Here is a 20,911-nt window from a genome sequence, read left to right as displayed (position 1 = left end):
AGAAGTTCACAGCAAAGGGCAATGTTTGTATCGGTACCTGGAATCTCCCTATTTACATAAAAAGGCAGTTTGCAGTTTAAGTGCAATTTACAGGGGAGTTACACATTATACACAGCCTCCCCTTATTCTGTTCCATTACCCCCTGTGCAGGGAGACCCAGGGAAACTGTTGCCCCTTCAGTGGCGGCTCCTCTGCTACAAGACTTTACTCCTGTACAGCCCTATCATAGGTTTTGTCCGCTCTGCTGCGAATGTGGTGGTGAAGGTAGGAAGACAGGTTTCTTGGATCACTGAGGAATGTGAGAAGTATTAGGTGGTGGGAGCAACATATCACTAGGCCCTGTAGGACCCCAAAGCAGCCTGATTGCCCAGGAGAGGGACCTGGCTTTCCTCTTTAGGGACAGCGGAGATCTTTAGCCAGGCTCACAATCAAGAAAGATTGCTTTCAGTGCTGTGGCTCCTTTGGGTTCTTAGGAAGCGTGTGTGAAATAAACTAAAACATTTACTGCAGCATCTTTTTATCCAGTGTATCAGTTAGGATAAAGGTAAAAGGTCTGCAACAAAGAGTCCCAAAAGAGAGTGGCTTAAATAAAATGGAATTGTATTTTATTTTTACATAGCAGGCTAGCTGGTTCAGGCTCGTGGGGCGGCTGTGATTGACAGTTGTTCAGACACAGGTTCTTTCTGTCTCATGGTTCCACACTCCCCTTGGGTGTTGTGCTTATCTGCATGGTTGGAGGTGTGTGGCTGGCACATCTGCTTTCCACAGATGGGAACTGGTAAGAGACGCTGAGTATAAAGGCCCACCCCAGGATGAGGTTTTCCTGCACGTGTTATAGAAGAGAAGACAGGCTCAGTGAAGATAAATGTCTTAGAAAAAGATAGTTATAATTTAGTAACAAGTAGCCTCCAATCTCAGTACCTCAACATGAAAAGGTTTACTTGTCACCCACACAAAATCCACTGAGGGCCTGAGTGACTCTTCGGGTAACTGTCCTCCATGTCATCCTCAAAGATCCAGGCTAATGATACTCTGTCTTCCGGTCCCTTCGCCATCTGGAACACGCAGGCTCCCTGGCCCTCACGGCAGGACGAAAGAGAGACTTGGATAATCATGTCTGAGTATGACACATTGCCTGCTCAAACTCCATTGGCCAGATGTAGTCACAGAGCTCACAGACTGACAGGGGAGCTGACAAGTGTTGTCTGGAAGAGGCAGCGGGAGAGCTGGGTATCTGAACACTGGACATATTTACCACAAATGTTATGCTCAAGATCCCTTGGCAAATCACGGCACCTTAAGCTTTTTAAAGTGTTTTCTCACTTCTGATGTAGTCCCAGGCTGACAATAAGGCAAGCTCCACTCCCTTTTTCCCAGGGATAACAACAAATATTTGCTTATGTGACTGATATGGTAGACATTTTGGGGAGACAAAGGCTCATCTCATACCCAGAACCTCCTTGTGAGATGCTGGGCTTTCTTCCAGAGTAGGCAGCTTCATATATTTCAAGGTCTCAAATCCACATAATTAGTATCCCTCCTTTGGATTCCGGCTGTGGGAAAACCCTCTTAAAATGCACACTTTCTCTTGGCTTGGAGACAGGAATATACAGCCATCATTATTCATTCATACCTCCATATGGCGATGGTATTCTTAGTGGGCAGAAACTGGGAATTAGAACATGTACGTTTCAGCAGGGGAAGAGGAGGAGGAAAAAAAGAAAAGGCTGGTGGGAGGAGGTGCAGAGGGGAGAGCATGGGATGGCTGGAGAGGCAGGATGGTGACCAGACTAATTTTTCACTGAGTAAAAAGCTGAACAGCTGTCACCAGTTAGAGAGAATTCACAGTTATGGAGTGAGGGAAATTCTGGAATGTATCTTCCCCAGGTGCCAACCTACTGTGAGTGAAGCTGCCTTTGAGGCTTGGTTTTGTGGCCTTGACCCAAGGAGCAGCTCCTCTTTTTTTCATCCTTCTCTTTTCTTGAGCCTTTGGTCTGGGTCCTGGACAGATCCAGAATAACTATGTAACTGTGGAGAGGCTTCGATGATCTGTTTTGATTTTCTTCATTGGTAAAGTGGAACTAAAAATATTCTCTCCAGAGTTCTTGGAGAATCAAACATGTCAGCAAATATACCAGTTTTGTTAACTACAAAGGACCAAGAGGTTACTCTTGTTTCATCATCGCCATCATCATCGCCATCACCGTCATCTTCGCCATCTTCATCATCATTATCATCTCCATCGTTATCATCACTGTTGTTTTATTCCACACACGAGAACACAAGATACAAGGGTAGCAGCAATTACAAGCAACTAGAGTGGCTACAGAGTCTGGCTATTTCCAACTTAGGAAACAAAGCTTGTTGGCACACCTGGGTCTAGTTTCTCTCGGTCTCTCTTTCCTAGATCCACGTCTCCGTAATGCAGGGTCTTTCTCCTCTGGCTTTCTGTGCAGTTAGCTGCTTTTCTCTTTCAGTCTGAAGTGAATTCACACTTTGGGGATATCTATATCCATTTTATATTACTGCATAATAAACTACCACAGATATTGTGGCTTAAAGCAACACAGATGTATTGTCTCACTGTTTCTCTTGATCTTCTATTCAGTGTTTCACACAGCTGAAATCAAGGCATCTGTATCTGGAGGCTCAGCTAGGGAAATATCTTCACCCACGCTCTCTCAGAATGTTGGCAGGTTTCATTTCTTTGAGGTTGTAGGACCGAGGCCCTGTTCTCTTGTCAGTTGTCACCTGGGGGTCTCCCTTAGCTCCAGGGGCTGCCACCCATTCCCTGCCACGTGGTTCTCTCCACTGTACCGTAGTTTGCTTCTTCAAGGCTAGGAGGAGAACCCATTCTCTGATTTTAGAAAAGACTGAGTCTCTTTTAAAGGCCTGATTAAGACAATTCCATGAAGGATAATCTCTCATTTGATTAACTCAGTCTATTGATTAAAAACCTTCCTTAATAACATCTGCAAAACCCTTCTGCCATATAAAGTAACAATCACAGGAGTGATATCCCATCATTTTCACAAGTCCTTGTATCCTACTTCCTCACACTCAATGGGAGGGGATTCTACAAGAGATGGGACTCTTGGAGACCATCTTAGAATTCTTCCTACCAAGAAGTTTCCTTATCCAAGTTCCAACAGGCTTCTGTTTCTGGTCCTCAATTCTTCTCTCAGACCAAGCTGAGGTCCAGTCCAACATAGGCTGGGTGTCTTCTGGTATCCTAAATTTGGGAGACACAAAAAGGCTTAGAAACAAGTAAAGTGTCTGAGTGGCTGTCTTAGCCTGGAGTTCCTAGAAATGGGAGCCTGGGGCAAGGATTCAGTGTCCATGCTTAATTAGGAGGCACAGTCCCAGGGCAATGAGAGTGAGGGCCAAGGGGAGAAAGTCAGGGAAGGATGGGAAGCCCTGTGTGGTGATGTGTCACTGGTTATTGTGATGGCCACTGCTCCCCCAAAGCCATGAGAAGGTAGAGCCAGTCACTTATCAGTGCACCTGTTCTGCCAAGCAAACTTCTCTGGACAGGTTGTATGGCGAATTCATGTCTTAAAGGGAAGAACAGACGAAGCTATCTGCCTGGCTCTCTCCTACCTTCCCTTTCTCTCTCTTTGTCTTCCTCCCTGTCCCCACCCCTCTCTCTGTGAGTGTTTTTCTTTCCATGTGATAAGGAAGTATTGGGAGGAAAGAATAATTCCATATTGTTCACACAGGTGGCTTCAGGGAATCCCCCTAATGTTGTCAGTCAGTCATTTCTCTTCTGTTTTTGCTCTGTGTGGCTCCTCTCAGAACCCTGTCACTCATCTGTAAGATTTTCTAAACCTGATGGAATAGTCAGGTGGGTCTAGTCCATCAGTTCTTCTAGATTCTGACCTGGAGAACTTAGTGAGGGCTGCACTCACACACTACAGACAGAAATGCACTTCTCCCTCTCCACATCAGCATGCCCTGGGCATAAGAATCCGAGAGCTCAGGACTCACCAATGCAGACAGTGACATAATCCTGGCTGGTGACACCATTGGCTATTGTGGTTTTGACAGCTGTGGTTAATTCTGGATCATTGTTAGCTTGAGTTGTCAATAGTATCATGGATGCAAACCAATAGCATGATCAACCCAGGATGTGGCTGGCCTTGGATGCGTGATATGGACTTGGAGCCAAGCCATGACTCTGACTTTGAGGCCCACTGATAATATGGACATTAATAAACCCAACCTAGAGAAACTCTGACATGAAATTGCCACATTACACAGCAAATCTGGCCTGTGCCTTGCCCTTTGTTTCCAGAACACTTTGGAAGTCATCCCAGAGTCTACTAGTGCCCCTGGCCTTTCTCCTTTGCCTTTGTTTCCCCTTGTTTAGGATGGAAGGTAATAGTAATCCCAATAGTGGCCTAGGGTGTTCACAGTATCATTTTAATTGGAAGAGGTATCCTTGGAAGTGATAAGATGGAGGAATGATGATTCCTGGAAGATTGTCCACCAGCAGCCTATGGGGTTCTTTCTCATTTCAAATCTGAAGGGAGCAGTGATGTGTCTCCTCATCATCTCTCTGCAGCCAGAGTGGTCCAGGCCCAAAGGAAGTCTCAAAAAGGCCCTCCTCTTATACACTCCTACAAGGGGCCTCTGGCTTTCCCTGGTCACATGGGACTACATGTGTGACTAGGGAATGGGAGACAGTGTATGTTTTGAACACAGGGAGGCTCACACAAGGATGCTAATTGGCACTGTGGCTCCTTCTCGTAATTGTCAGAAAACCAAGATCAACACAGTGCCACTGAATTCTGGTAATGAAATGTCTGTTCTCCCCAACACAGGCCTTGTGGCCAGTCCAGAGAGATGCTTATTAAGTGAAAGCACTGATGATTCAGTCACCAGAGAGCCAGACATAAACACAGGATGCTGCCTCTCTAGGGAAGAGCTTGTCTCTCCTTTCCTCCCAGTTCTCTACCTTTTGCCCTACCTCCTTGAGCTCCCCATAGCAGGCTGTAACACAGGTCTCAGGAATTAGTTTGTATAGCAAGAGCCACATCTAGAAATCTCCAACCTTTCTTCATGGAGTGAATTCAATCAGACAAGTAATAGTCCCAGATCCAGTAAGGCCTTATGTCTTGCCAGCTTCTAGAGTAGGGGTTCAACTTTGGGAGAAGTCCTCTCCACCTTGGAGAATCTGATGAAGGCTGTGATGTTCTTTACTAAGAAAATGTTTGATGACACAAAATGTCAGTAAGTTCATGTACCCCAGAAACCCTTCCTGTGCTAGATTATGTCACGTATATCTAGCTCCCTTAGGTGCACTTCCCTCCCATTTTGGGGAGCAATGATCGTAAAGCTCATAGCAGTGTGGGTAAAGATGCCTTGATGCTGTCGTTGAGATGAATGGCACCTTTAATCCAAATCTGTACATGTCTAAACGTAGTCCATCCTTCAGGCTTCATGGTAAAGCCTCCGAAATTTGCCCCTTACCCTTTTCCCCTCCTTTATCTGAGAACCCAAAGAACTTTTCCCCCAAATGATGATGATCATTTTTCATTCTTACATTGTATGTTCATACACCTCCTGTCCTCTCAAAAGGGGAGCCATTCCCAGGAGGTGAGGAGCGGCCATACTTGTTTCATTGCTGGTTGCCCCTCAGCACCGATTGCAGAGTCTTTTATGCATTGGGAGTGCTCGGTAGATGTTCCCTGGTTGAATAAATGAGTGATGAATGAGTGTCCTCACTTGGGGACTGCCCATGTATAACCAGTCTACCTATAGTGGGATGAAGCTGGACATTGACCAACACTGTCTGTGTAGCCTTTCTTGTAGGCTTCCAGCACAGCTGCATCTCCCCCACACGCCCACTCAGGGACTTGGAGAAGGCTGTCCCCAAGAGATTTGCTCCTCCCTCCCTCCCTTGCAATACAACACGCTCAAGGGCCTTTGACATTTAACTCCAGTGCAATTTGTTTGTTTTTACCCGAGTTGAAAATACCAACAAATGTCACCCGCCTTCTCTCCTCTCTCCTGACATGTGACTTTGATGGGCCAAGCGCCAGCCACACTAATGAGCATCTCAGACATCCCTGAATTTGCAGGGGGTGCAGCAGAGCTCTGGGTAGGTAGGCGATGAGTGTGGAGGTGGTTCCACAGGAGAAAGGAGAGCACAGGGTTAGGGATTCGGGGCAAGATACCTGCCTAGATGGGTGGTGGAGCAAAAGGTAAGAGAGGACAGTCCTACAGGTGGCATCAAAGGAAAAAATGACTTGACAGTGCAATGCCTCATGCTGATCTAAAGAACGGCTCCGCATTGCCCTGAGGGTTGTCTGGTTGTTCCCTGCCTCTCGCCAGCTCCTTCTGCCTACCATGTACCTTCGTCAGTCATGGAGCCAGGATGCCACCTTATACTTTTGGGAAATTATACCAGTTAGAAATACATTTTACTGTGAATGACAAAACAAAACAAAACAAAGTGGGCTACATTAGAAAGACTTCTATTTCTCAAGTAAAAAGTACAGAAAGTAAGGTCTATGTTAGATTGAATAACATTGTAACAATGTCAATTTCCTGTTCTGACAATGAATTATGGGTATGTAAATTGTATCATGGGGAAAATGGGGTGAACTATGGGGACTCTCACTCTTTTTGAAACTTCTTATGAGTCAAACTATTTTTTTATGATATAATAAAAAAAATTGCAGGGAATCTAGGGCTTTGTCGTGGTGCTATGATCACCAGGTATACAGCCTCTTTCTATTTTGTTATTTTGTAGCCTCAACACATGGCTACGAACGTATGGACCAAGATAGCTAGCTGCTCAAGCTCTACTCATGCATCTGCATTCAGTCATTAAGAAAGATGGGCCCCTCCCCAAAGAAGGGTGTGCTCCTTCTTTAAGGACATCTCTAGGATATTACCTACTAGGGATTTACTTATAGTCCCTTGGCTAGAACTTAGTCATATGACCCCACTAAGTTTAAGGGAGACTAGGAAATGTAGTCTTTTTCTTCATGGCCTTGGGGATTCCTACTAGGGAAGAAGGGGAGAACGGACCTTATAGGACAACCAAGAGGCTCTGTCCTGTCACCTGTTGAAAGAAGAGCATAATGCTGGGTGTTAAGGTAGAGCTGGTTGATTTGATTGCCCTCCCAACTCTCCATCTTGACTTCTTCATTACCCCTCCCAACTGCAGCAGGAAGTTACCCTTGTTTTCTTCCTTTAGCAAAATAGACTGAGTCCTCCTTCACTGATCTAGAGATCCTCCATTCAATTTCCTGGCCTCCTTCCTCTGTGTGGGAACTTAAGCCAGAGGCACACATCTTCCCTGGCTCTGCTTTGTGTCAAACTGCAGGAGGCACTTATGTGATGTGAATTAGAAGTGATTAGGTTCTCCCAGCCTTACAGTCTCTCCAGATACCGCCCCCACAAGTTGGTGTATAATGCCTAAATTTCATTAGGGATTCAGTTCCTTGGTTAATTAAGGTGGTGCAAAGCAAAACAAAACAACAACAAAACCCATTTAATCTAATCAGCCATCAATATCTTAATTATTGATTTACTTGATCTTTTCAACTGTTGCAGCAAGTTAAGGATCCTGAAAAGTTAGGGCTGGAAGAGGATTCAGAGACCTCACTGCCCTCACACCCCCTTCGTACAGTTGCGGCAAGTGGGGATATTAAGAGTGACGTGGACCACCATGGTCACACCATCTTAGGGGTGGCTCTCCTTTTGCTTTGCGCTCACTCTGATCTTCTTGATTATCAGAATGATTTTTTTCACCCTACACGAGGTTGGTTGAGGTGGGGATTGGAGGGTAATGCTTGCTGGCTGAGCACTAAACCTCGGGGCAGACGTGAGGGGTGCAAGAGAAAAAAAATTCACTGCCTCAGCTGAGCACTGCTCCTGCTTTTCCCATTCCCAGCAGGAAAGAGTGAGCGCCTTCCCCAAATCAGCCAGGCTCCTGAGTCCTGAGGCTGCAGGATGATGTGAGTGGAGGAGGGGCTCACACTCACTTCCCCACCTGGGTGGTGTGAAGAAAACCACTCAGCCCCTGATCTCTCACCTGCTGTGTTCTAGCACTGGGAGCACTCTGACCTTTGACACATCAGACATCCCCACCACGAAACCCAAACTCAGGGGTGAGCTCCCCATTCTCTCTCAGTTAGGTGCTTGATTATAAAGTGAGTATAATTACTGTTTGATTGACTCTCCTGGAGAAGAACATAGGTGAGCCTTAGTATTCTGGGGTTCTGATGTAACTATAGTGCATACCTCTCTGAGAGCCCAGAGATGCAAGTAGTCACTTAGGAGGAGGGGGACTCTGGTTGGGTCACCTAACCACCTGGCCAAGCCTCACTTGCCTCCTCTGTAAAATGGGAATAAGCGTCACACACCACATGGGGTGAGATAAAAAGGTTAGATGATGGTGATGGTGAAGAAGACACGTCATCTACATTTTCAAGTAAGGAAGAGCAGAAATTATTAAAGTCAAACTCAAGTCCTTTGCCTTCTGAGAAGTTCATAGAAAAATGTAGGTTTGGAGGCAAACTTTTTAAGATTAATTTCAGGTCCCCTGTTAGTACAGGTGGATGAGAACACACCAGGCAGTGGTTTCTGTACTATGGTGGTGTTGACAGGGAGTCCTGTTGCCCACGAAGGAGCTGGACTCGAGTCCTTGTACTTAATGCTAGACACCTTGCCTGCAATCAAGCTTCTCAAAAGGGTGCTTCTGGAAGTGGGACCCTCAGAATGGCCTTCCTTTCAAAGTTTCTAATTCCAGTATGTGTTTGTAATTAACGAACTCTGTTAATCCACCTCTGTTTACCACAACACCTTGAGTCCTTGGTCTTCTGAAATGTCCTCGGCAAGACAACCAGCCCTAGCAGATGAAATCTATCATCTATCATTGGAGGTCACAATCAGTGGAACCTCCTCCAAGAAGTGTTCCATTGGCCTTGTTAGGAAAGATGTCTTCTGAAGGATTGTCATAGCATTTTTACACTTTCTTTTCTCTCTCCCTTGAGAAGGGTATTTCTATGATGGGGTAGGCCCTACCTGAACTGAAATTTCAGCTTCACTTTTTGTTTTGAATCATTGAATCAAATTACATAAACTTCCTTAGCCTCAGTTTCCCCACCTATAAAATGGGCAAATAGTATTGCATTATTAAATGATTTCAGTGAGGTGACATATAAAGTGCCAGACATGCTGTAGGCACATCTCTCCTCTCCCGGATTGTAGTTATCCGCGTCTGTGGTTGTAAGCTCCTCCCAAGGACAGCAGCGATGGCCCATCTGCTCCGTTTGTCCTGCAGGCCCGCGTGCAGCCAGTGCTCAGCAAGAGCCTGACTGAATGGTTGCATCCTTGCTGCTGAGTCAAGCATGTCCCCTGCCTGTGGGGGTGGGGGTGAAGGGTCATAGGAGAGAGGGATTGACTACAATGTTCCAAGTCAACTCCGGACAAAGTCTTCAGGGAGGAGGCCAAAGGGGAAAAGAAGGAGAGGACAAAGACAGTCAGAAGTAGAGGAAAGCAGGGAAAGAGGGAAGATTATGCGGAGAAAAGGGAACAGGAGGAAAAAGGAGGGGAAAAATGGAGAGATGAGTCTGCAAACTGAGAAAGAAAAGAAAAAATAGAAGCCCAATGAGGTCTGCAGACTTGAGGACAGAGAGGGAGACAGTAACCAGGTCTTCTACTTCCCACACTTGAGGAGCGGGGGTGGTGGGGGCAAGAGTAGAGTGCTCAGGTGTTCTGGGTCTTCATTGCTCCCCACCCTAATCCCATCAAACTGGGGCTGGAAGGGGACTTGAATAGATGAATCCCCCCCATCTCACACACACACACACACACACACACACACACACACACACACACACACACACACACACACAATGCCCAAATGAGGAAACTGAGACACAAAGGAGCCGTGGCTTGCTGAGGTCCAGAGTGGGCCAGGGTGGGTGGAGATCGAGGTCACAGAACTCCTGATTGTGCTCGCCTGCTGTATGTGGCAGTTGCTGGGAGTGAGGACACCCACATTCAGACGTGAAGAAAGACAATATTAGGAATGCAGAGAGCAAATCTCAGGGTAATGGACCCTGGTGTTTGCAATAAAAATTTAAATGTGCTGTCCTGGTGGCAACAGCGACTTTTATCTGATCAGCCTGCCAGTGCTTAAGAAGGCTGGGTTGTATAAATGGCAAAACCAAATTGAATTCATATTTACTGCCCTTGAGTCTGTGGGGTCTATTGTTTCCCGTGAGTTAATCTCTCTTTCTGCTCTTCCTCCTTTTTCCTTCTCCCCTTCCTTTTCCTCCTTCCTCTCTCTATCTCGTGTTTTTACACTTCCAACTGGTTTTGTTACCCAACAACTCGTTGGGAAAGTTGATGAGAGAGAAGGGTGCTCTCTCTGTGTGCAGGTTATTTTCCATTTGTTCCTCCAGGTAAGCTCATCGCTGTGTCCGCCCTGCCCTGTGCCCCAGAGGCTGGCCTGTACGGAACGCTTCCTGCTGGCTTCCTTGCCCTCTAGCTTCTGGGGTTTGGGCTTTGAGAGGCTCCAGCAGGGTGACAGAAAGGTGCCTATTCCTGTGGCCTGTCACTCCAGACTGTAGTTGGTCAGTGGATTACATGCATCTAGCCGCTGAGGACCCTAACCCCTGTCAGGCAGACAGTGCTCCTCTCAGGGCTCTGAAACTGCCCTCTGCTGTTGCCCCTTTAGGCTAAGGATGAAGGCGAAATAGGCCCCGCCGCCCTTGCCAGCCCCCAGGTGCCGCCCCACCCCACCTCGGTTTCCCAACCCTGCCCACAGCTCTGTAGTGGTCCCGGTCCCCTCACTGAACTTCCTTCAGGGACCCTCTTCCATTGTGTCATCTCTTTTCCCCCAGGACTCTGACTGATAATGTCTCTGTTACTTCTCCCCAGAACGGGGAGAACTCAGGAGAGCAACACAGAGGAGGAGCCCCTTTTGCTTTGTACACAACGGGAGGAAGCTGCAGAGGCTGGAGCTAGACCTGGCTTCTGGGTAGCACTTGCAGTTTGTGCATGGGGACAGGGCTGGCGCGCTGGCCTCACACCTCTACACCCGAAGGGCCTGACAGTCCTGCCCACCTTCCTTCTCACCCATTAGTGGCCTCATTGCTGGGGCACATGAGATGGGACAGCCTGGCTGGGACCCCACAAATAGGCCCTTTCCTTTTGTGGCTTTTCCCCATGACTTGTCCACTGAGTCAGTTTGCGGGGGCTATACAACATGAAAGTAGCCCCAACTGAAAGTCCTTTGGATTTTTGTGTCACCTTGCAAGTCTAAGTTGGCTAACAGGGAAGGATTCTGCTCCCAGGCCATGACCTACCAGACCTTGCAGGGGTGACCTGGGACTCCTTGCCTGGAACTGCGTCCCCCATCGCAGCAGCTCCTCCCCACCATCCACAAACATGAAAGCTGAAATGAGCACATGAAGCCAATTTGATTCTCCAAATTTATTTTGTTTTAATAGTCAGAAGTGTTATTAGGAGCCAATATTAACTATTCCAAGCTTGATGTCATACTGAACACGTAACAGAGCAGGGTAGTAACCCCAGGCCTGTGCAAGGAGACGTGGTTCCCAGCGTGGCCTGAGAACCTTAATGATACTCCACTGGGGCTGCCCCTGCTGAGGCCCCTTGGTAGACATGGGGTATGGGTGGCAGGGAGGCCTGGCTCTCACCTGGGCCCCCAGAGGTGCACAGTAAGGAGAGCAGGGGGATACTGCTATTATCAGCCTCAGATCCCAGAGGCAGAACTATGGGCAGATGCTGGAACATGGAGATTAGAACACGGCCAAAACCTCAGGGAGCCCCAGTCTGAGGGGGAGACATGGCCCTGCTCTCAGGGAGCCCAGTCTGAGGGAAGACACAGCCCCGTCCTCAGGGAGCCCCAGTCTGAGGGGAGATACGGCCCTGCCCTCAGGGAGCCCCAGTCTGAGGGGGAGACATGGCCCTGCTCTCAGGGAGCCCCAGTCTGAAGGGAGACACATTCTTGCCCTAAGGAAGCCCCAGTTGGCTAAGGGAGATCTAAGCCCTAGGTTGAGCAGCCTTTAAGTCTGATATCCTGTTCAGATGTTGACCCATAATTGTGTCCTGCAGCCGGATTGAACTTGAATGCAATCCAGCCACTGCCTATCCTGTAGCTCGGTGACTTGATAAAGAAAAGCCAATTTTAATTTTAACTTGAGCCAAACATAATGAGGAGAGTAAATCATAGAGCGAACATTCCCCAGCCAAATGGAAATGAGTTTTGGATTATCTGCCGCTTTGAATTATCCACCCCAGTGCTCCCTTCATTAGCGCAGTCCTGGAGAGGACCAGCTCAGGGGCTGCTCCCTTGAGTGTGGGGACAGGGAAAGGCCAGGAGTGCTCAGAGGGCGGTGGGTGGTGCTGCTGAGTCAGTGAAGCTAGGGTGCGCTGTGATTCAGAGCTGGGGAGGATGAAAGGGTTAAGATGGTGAGAGCTGGTCCTTGCACATGAATCTGTTGGGGAAGACCTTGGGAAAAGGAGAAAAGCCCCGAAAGGCCTCGGGGACTGGAGATGCACAGTCGTCCCTGTGTGTCCACATCCCCTATGTCCTCCCTCTGAGATGAGGAGGGAATGGTCCACCGGGTTCCCAGAGCTGGATCTTTGCCTGAGGCATCAGCTGGTAGAATCTCAAAGATGCTTGAAATGGGGGCGGGGGCATTTTAGAGAAAGAATTTTGAAAGTCATAACTATCTCTGTGTGAATCCAGAGCCCCCTGACACTCACACCGGAGGGCTGGAGTGGCGGCTGACAGGCAGGAATGGAACGAGGAGGAGGCCAGGCCCTAAAGAGGTGCTAAGAGCTGCCAGCCCGACGGCGGGCTGTCTGTGTCCCCTGAGCAGGGACAGATCACAGGCAACCATGGAGATTAATGCATTTGAGGTTGACAACACAGCTGCAGAACGGAATTTTCATCCCACTCCCTTCCTGACACAGCCTGGACTCACAGGCAGCCTTCTTCGCATCCAGCCCCCGCTGATGAATCTGGGCCCTCCCCCTCCCACACGGCCTTCCGTTTACACCAACACACCCTTCACTCACTTACTCACTCACTCACCTCCATTCGGGTGACACTCCCCCATCCACACGGGCTCCTGCAGACAGCCGCTTCCTCACACACACCTCTTTGTTCCTGTCCCAGCGCCATACCCGCACGCCACACCTGCCTGCGCACGGCTCTCCCTCATCGATGCACGAACACTCACTCACACCCTGGCTCTCGGGTGTCTCGACACAGGAAAGGGCTGCTGGGTGCTCTGCAGCCTGGTTGTGAGTGCATGGGTAGAAGACACTTTTCGTTCAGCTGTTGCTGCCCGTCATTAGTGGGGGAAACGAGGTCTCCCTCCTTCACCAAGTTGCTAGTTTTTGTTCGTCATTGATGACAATGTGCATGGTTTTCATATCCTTTTTTACTTTTATGCGTCTGACATTTCCACAGTGGCCCAGGCTCCATTGGTACTGGATCTAATGAGAGCTATAATTAAGAAGTGTGCCTGAGGCTGGGTTTCCCAGAGGTGGACCTAAAACAAGAATTTGAGTGTAAGTGGCTTACTTGGCCGGGGATGGCGGGACACTCAGGAAGAGGAATGGGAGGGGCGGTGGGGAAGGGAAGGCAGCCAGCGCACAGTGCGCAGTGTGATAGGAGCAGCCGGGCTCAGTGCCACTCCACTTAGGACCTCTAGGGAACTGTTCAGAGCATGCCTCAGAGTCATCCCACCGCAGGGCTGAAGAGGTTAGGCACTTATCCTCTATCCCTATCATGAGTAATGCTCTCTGGGCATTACTCTCCTGCGTACCCCAGACAAGGCGCACACTCTCCTGCAGCAAGGCCGCGTGTGCGGGTGACCAAGGTGCCGTAGGGTGTGACTCTTCAAGCTAGAGCACTTATTCTTTCATTCTTTCCCTCATTTTGTTATCAAACACATCCCAGGTGCCTGCTCTGTGCCAGGTACTGGCCTTCTCCTGGGGATCCAGAGATGAATAAAACACAGTTCCTGCCAAGATGGGGCTCCCAAGTGAATTGGGTAGAAGACAGGGAAACATGTAATTACAATACATTGCAACACAATAAAGCTATCATGGTTGTATTAACACAGAGGCATAATGCTGTCGTTGAGAACAGAGAGGAAGCTGTTCTGAGCTTAAGCTTAATAACTTACGATAACAACTGCTTATCTCGCACCATGGATGCTTAAACAGCCTAAGTGGCTTCGTGCTACCCTTTTGATGTTTTAGACATTATTTCCCCTTTTCTTTCCTGTTATCTATGCTGAGACAAACAACTCTTTTCAGCTAATTGATGAAGAAGCTTGGTGATTCAGGATGTGGCCCTTGTCTCCATGGCTTTGCTTGGGGACCACACAGGGAATGTTTTGCCCATCCCATGTGCGTGTCATTCCGTAACCACAAAGCTAGGGCCTTCTGAGGGCAGTGGCTCCCTTGGGAATTTGGCTTCTGTGTGTGTGTCTCTCTCTCTCTCTGTCCCCCCTCCCCCTGCCTCTCCCCTCATCCCCTGTTTCTCTCTCCCTTTAAACTAGAAACTGACCCCAGCATTAAAATAGGAGCTGCCTGCAGGACGGCTCCCAGGTCCAAAGAGGGGGAGCAGCCACCCTAGTGGGCTTAGAAGGCAGAGCTGCCACCCCAGTGGGTCTGGAGGACAGAGCATCAAGCTAAAGAGGGTGATTCTCGAGCCTTAAAAGCAAGTGCATTTGCCCTGCTGTCATCTTAGACGTGGTTGGGACCAGTCACCCCTTCCTGCTTTCCCATTTCTGATTTCTCCCTTTTGGAACGGGAATGTCTACCCTATGCCTGTCTCTTTACTGTATTTGGAAGCAGATAACTTGTCTGATTTTACAGACTCACAGCTGGAGAGGAATTTTGCCTCAGTTCTTTAATTCTCACTCACATGGATTTAGATGAAATTTTGATGAGATTTTGGACCTTAGACTTGATGCTAGAATGGATTAAGACTTTGGGGATGGGGCTAAATGGATTTTGCTTATAGGAAAAACATGAAGTTTGGGGATGGTGCAGACAGGAGAATGTTATACTGAATTTTGTCCCCTCCAAAATCATAGGTTGATGCCCTAACCCCCAGTACCTCCGAATATGGCTATATTTGGAAACAGGGCCTTTAAAGAGGTGATTTAATTAAAATTGTCCATTAGGGTGAGCCCTAACGCAAATTGAATGGTGTCCCTATAAGAGGAGATGTTGGCACACAGGTAGGACCACAGGCATGGAAGAACAGCCAGGTGAAGACACAGTGAGAGGGTGGCCAAGGAGAGAGGCCTAAGAAGAAACCAAACCTGCTGACACCTTGATCGATACTTCTAACCTCTAGCGTTGTGAGAAAATAAATTTCTGTTGATTAAACCCCCCTCCCTAAAAAAATGTAGCTGCCTGAGGTCAAAAGCTACACCTCCCCTGTCTGACTGGGAGCTCTTTGAGATCAGGGACTTTCTGCCTCTCCAGCGCACACCCACTGAGCTAGACCCCTGCCCTCTTTCTCCCGCCTCTCAAGGGCAGCACCTGGGAGGGTGTTTGGTAAATCAGCTGCCCGATTCCACCTTTTCTTTTTTCTTACCCATAGAAGAAGACTCAGGCTGTTTCTTCCTGAGCGTCTGGGAGGCAGAGGTGCTGCAGATGGGGCAGGGCAGGTCTGCAGCTCCTAGAGATAAAGGCAGCCCCACAGCCGGAGTCTGGAAGACCAGGTTTCTTTCTCCATCAGCCTTCTCCAGAGCCCGTCCCTCCTGAGTGGTGAGATGTATGGGGAGCAGCAAGTGCTCCGGGAGGGCAAGCCTGCCCAGAAGGTGCAGGCGCTGCCTCTCCTGGCAGATCCAACCCCCTCCCTCTCTTATTAATTCACCCTTTCCCAACCTGGAGCACCGTGGAGGGGACATTTCTTTTTACCTGAAGCAGAGACAGGCATCTTACTTGATTTACAGGCTCCAGGGGCGGGTGACTCCTCTGCTGGTTGCTAAGGTATCTTTTAAATGGAAATCAGGGTGGAGAGATATCACATATATCTTGCCAGCCATCTGCTAAATGTTGCTTCTTCTGTCTGGAAGAGCTCGAGGAGGTTCTGCCAGGGAAGCGGGGCCTGGGGCCTAGGGGTGGGGGTGAGGTTTTTGGTCTGGTCCTTAAGTGAAGAGATAGGAATTTTCTTTTTCTGCCACAATGTTCCTTCATTTTCCACTTTCTGTCCTCCTCTTTCCTTTCTTTTGTTAAATATAAAATTCCATCTGTTGACTCTGTTACAAACCATCAGCCTGTTTCCACAATTCCATATATTGCCAGTATATTTGAGTGTGTATGTGCATGTGTGTGTGTGTGTGTGTGTGTGTGTGTGTGTGTGTGTGTGTGTGTCTCACCACCATCAGGGCCTGGCAAGTGAATATTTCTGAACCAATTAGGCCTCTGCTTCAGAGAAAACCATTCTCAAGAAGGAAACACAAGTACCCAAATTTAGTTGAATAGCTAGGCTGTCACTGGTTACTAAGCAATCCTGTAGTAGAGGCATATCTGTGAGTACACAAGATACATGGAAGCTTGTGTCTGTGTGTCTGTGTGTGTTTGTGTGTGTGGGGGGTCCTCTACTCCGAGGACAAGGATGGCCAGAAGCCAGACAATCCTCAGTTCAAACTGTGGCTCTTTTTGAGGGAGCTGGGAAAGTTTGAACAGGTCCCAGATCTCTTTGTACCTCACTTCCCAGTGGTTAAAATAGGGATCAAATACTCAGGCCCCCAGGGTACAGTAGGGCAGGTTGTTCACTGCAGAAGGCTGTTCAGAAGGGACCCTACGAACACCCAGGAGTCAGCCCCTTTCTCCTTGCAGAAGAGCACCTTGGGGGCTAGTGGCAGCACTCACCTTGCAGAGATGTTGGGAAGACTGTGAAGAAACCCAGGGAGGGAAGAGACACCAGGAGGGCCTGGTTCAACTCCCAGAGGGCACTGATTTTTTTCTGGCACTCCCAGTCTAAGGAGAGTGTTTCTCTTCCTCTCTCAGCTCTTCTGTCTCTGTCTCTCCTGGCAAATCCCCGCTTCTCTCCCATCCCCTCTCCCAGTCCGGGCTCATGGACATTCTGAGTAGCCAAGCTCTGGCTCCTCTGCAGATGTATTCCTTCCCTGAAGGCCAATTCTGATGCTGGATACTAGCAGCCACTCTCAGCCTGGCTTCTGATGCTCATGCACCGCTCTCAGCTTTGCCCACCAATAATCCCATGGCCCCTCCTGCCCACTTTGGTCTGGTTTTTTGTTCCCAGTCTCCACCTCTCCTTGCTCCCCTCCAGTACCTACAACTATCACAGAGGCTTACAGTGACCTAGGTTGTTCCTACCAGCATTTAAGTTCCTGTTCAAAACAGAAACCCCCCTGACTATTTGTACCAATTATGAGTATCAACCCAGTCCCCTCATTGCTCTCCCAACTCAGGGTTTAAGCTGCTTTCTGTTTGGCTGTGAGAGCAATATTTTAAGTGAGAGTTCTCAGAATACAATTTTAATTAAGATTCAATAGTCACTTCTCCGTCAGTAATCTTCCATGCTGATTACTTAAAACATATTTATCCAGCTCTATTATGTCACAGATTTGAATTCATTAGACGTTTGCTAATCCTCCACAAACTTTTTTTAACTGTGATTTGTTTAGCATGATTTACAAGGATGAAACTGTTTAAAACAATGGGTCTTGTGCAGGGTGTACTTCCCAACAAGTCTGGCTCTTCCCCGCTTGCTACCACCACCGAGGTTGACTGCCCGAGGCAGGCTGACAAGAGTGCATAGGAGGGCATCTTTCAGGGCACTTCCTCTATACACATACACATACACACATGCATGCACAGCCACCTCTAGCTTAACTAGCCAGGGGCACCCTTGGCTGTGCCTGTCCCTGTGTTCTCGGTGGGCATCGGGACACCACTCACCTATACTTGAGCAGATAAGGGGCCAGAGAAATATGGCCTCCCTGACTCTACTGCCGTGGTGAGTCATGCTAGAAAGGGCAGCTGATGGGTGGTGGACAATGCTTCTGAAGCTTCTGCTGTGACCAGGCCACTCTGTAAAGATGGTTTTCTCAGCTGATGAGCCTAATGAACTCTGAACAGTGCTGAGACAGAACTCAGAACCTCAGTGCCAATGCCAGAAACTCACTTTGCTCAGAACTGTTCATGAGTCAGATATGTTGCTAGGTACAGGGGATACAATGATGGGACAAGATAACTAAGTTCCCTGACTTTTGAAATTTGCAGAGAGGTAAGTAATTAAGAAATTATAACTAAAACTGTGATGATCAATATGCAGGGCAAATACAGGGGGCTAAGGAGTAAATCAGGCAGGAGGGCCTGATTTGGTTTAGGTTTTAGAGAGGCTTTCTGGAGTAGGTGATATTTAAACTGAGACCCAGAGATAGAAAAGGATCTTGGCTGGGCAAACATGGAAGTAGGGGAGAAGCCAGGATGGAAGCAAAGCATGTCGAAGTGCTGGAGAATGACCAAGCATGGATTGATAAGGGGGAGGCTGAGTGTAGCTGGGACAAGAAGAGCAAAGGGTCACAGAGCAGAAAGAGATAAGCTTGTGCTACAAAAATAGGAAAAGGGTCAATGCAGATGGAGAAGATTCCTGTTTGTTTTATCAGGGCCCAGCTAAATGTGGACCCAGAATACACCTGGGCATGGAGACACATCCACATGGAGGTGCCGCTGGGATGGAGGTGCCTGGTGAGACCCAGGTCTGGTGGGCTGGTACCCCTCAGGTAGAAGGTTGGTGGGAACAAGGACTGGCAAGGTGGATGGCCACTCCTGGCAGCCCAGAGCGTAACTGTGTGGAATTATGTGTCAGAACATGGAGACAGCTAGAATGCCCACCTGGACTTCTGATGTATGCAAATGAACCATATGCAAATAAACATGGTCCTAGCCCCTCCCACAGGCAATGATAATGGACTTCGCTCATTTCCAGAGGAAATGTTGAGGAACCTAGCCCAATATGTTGACTGGCCTGGTGGGGGAAATGCAGGGAGATGTAGATGACCTGCTGGCTGTGTTGATGGGCAGGTTCACCCTCAGAGGAATGTCTGTTTGGCAAAGTGTGGAGACAGCACCTGCAGTAGCTCAGGCAGGTGATTCCTACGGGCCTGCATGGGTGACTAGGAGTCTCCACTCCCCCTTCCTTCCCCCTTTCTCTTTCCCCTTCACCCCTTCCCCATTCCCCACTTTTCCCCTCCCCCCTTCCTCTTTCCGCTTTCCCCTTGCTTTTATGGGCCCTTGAGTTGGTCTGGGAGTTTACTCTTTCCTCCACCTCCTCCCCCCTTTTCCCTCAATAAACCTGTTGTCTAATCCTACAGGGGTCCCCGGGTGATTTCTGAGAGAAAGGCTGACGCCAGGCATGTTGGCAAAGGCTTTTAATGAAAATGACCATAATGAAGGAGATGAAAAGAAAAAAAAAATCTCATAGAACAGCAGTCAGCAATCTTTTTCTGTAAAGGGCAAAATAGCTAATATGTTAGGCTTTGTTAATCACATTGCATTTGCTGAAACTCCTCAACTCCGAGTGAAAAAAAGCCATAGGCAACATGTAAATGAATGAGCATGGTCATGTTCTAAGAAAACTTATAAAAACAGGTGGCATGCTGGATTTGGCTCTCAAGCTATAGTTGGCCAACACCTGCTCTTAACAGTGCTGTCCAGTGGTGTAGCCAAGAGCCACATATGACTAGTGAGCACCTGAAATGTGCTCAAAGTGTTAAATACACGCCCGATTTTGAAAACTTAGTACAAATAAAAGAATGTTAATCATCTCATTAATAATTGTGATGATGATATGTTGAAATCATATTTTGGATATGATGGTTTACATAAAATATATTATCTAAATTGATTCATTTGTTTCTTTTTACTTTAAAAAAATATGACCAGTAGAAAATTTTAAATTACACTATGGCTAGTATTATATTTCTATCGGACAGTGTTGCTCAGAAGCAACACTCTGTAGTAGATAAAATACAGGGTAAGTCTCTGGCCATGAAGGCTCTTGGGTGAGAGATTTAGCCTTAAAAAGACACAGTAATGGAATTTAAACCTTTACAATAAAGTGGTATCTGATTGGAATAGGTTTTTAAATTTACAATATATCTTTGTTTTATTAGCTAGTTGTTTTTTGTGCATCTATGCTCCTCAAAGTGAGAGCTATGGAGCTCTACTTCCTCAAGATATTAATAGCCGTGGCTCAGAAAATGAGTCTCTTTAGTCAAAACAGAAAAAGGGAGCAATGCAGAATTAAACATTAACCAAGTTTCTCTACTGCAGTAGAATTTCTCAACGCTTCTGAACTTGTTAATGCGCGTGAGAACAGGCAGCGCTCCCCCAACACACTGGCCTGAGAAGCCTTTCTTGCAGAACTCTCAATAGCAGTCCTAGAAGGCAATTTGAGAGCTGCTGGTCTGCGCGATGCTACACAACCAGAGTGCATGATTTTCCCAAAGTTCAATTCAATTGATGTAATTCTTAGCATTACATAAATAGAACGATGGTCAGTACAACATGGATACTGAGAAAACTGTCAGATTTGGAGGCACAAGGACCTGAGCCAAAGTCCTGTTTTTTCCTTTTCTAGATATCCATTCACGCAAAAACACTGTGTGTCAGGGGGTGTTTTAGAAATTGAGAATATAATGGTGAGTGAAAACATGTCCAAACCTCTTGGGGCTTTGTTGCTGGTACAGAAGACAAACAATAGGATATAAAGTACAGCATAGAGAATATAGTCAATAATATTGTTATAACTATGTATTGTGTCAGGTGGGCTGTAGACTTACCAGGGGGATCACTTCATAAGGGATATAAATGACAAATCACTATGTTGTACACCTGAAACTAATATAATACT

The 20,911-nt window shown here is 47.6% G+C and overlaps 1 protein-coding gene across 1 annotated transcript in view; it reads left to right on the top strand.

The window, feature by feature from the left end:
* LRFN2 (leucine rich repeat and fibronectin type III domain containing 2) overlaps nt 1–20,911 on the top strand; it is a 177,874-nt gene that overhangs the window by 115,858 nt on the left and 41,105 nt on the right. The gene's annotated exons all lie outside the window — the stretch shown is intronic.

This window comes from Furipterus horrens, unplaced genomic scaffold (genome assembly GCF_987537825.1).
Source record: "Furipterus horrens unplaced genomic scaffold, mFurHor1.1.pri manual_scaffold_6, whole genome shotgun sequence".
Taxonomy (NCBI): Eukaryota; Metazoa; Chordata; class Mammalia; order Chiroptera; family Furipteridae; genus Furipterus; species Furipterus horrens.
The sequence above is the reverse complement of the archived record's forward strand: the minus strand, read 5'-3'. Positions and strand labels throughout refer to the sequence as shown.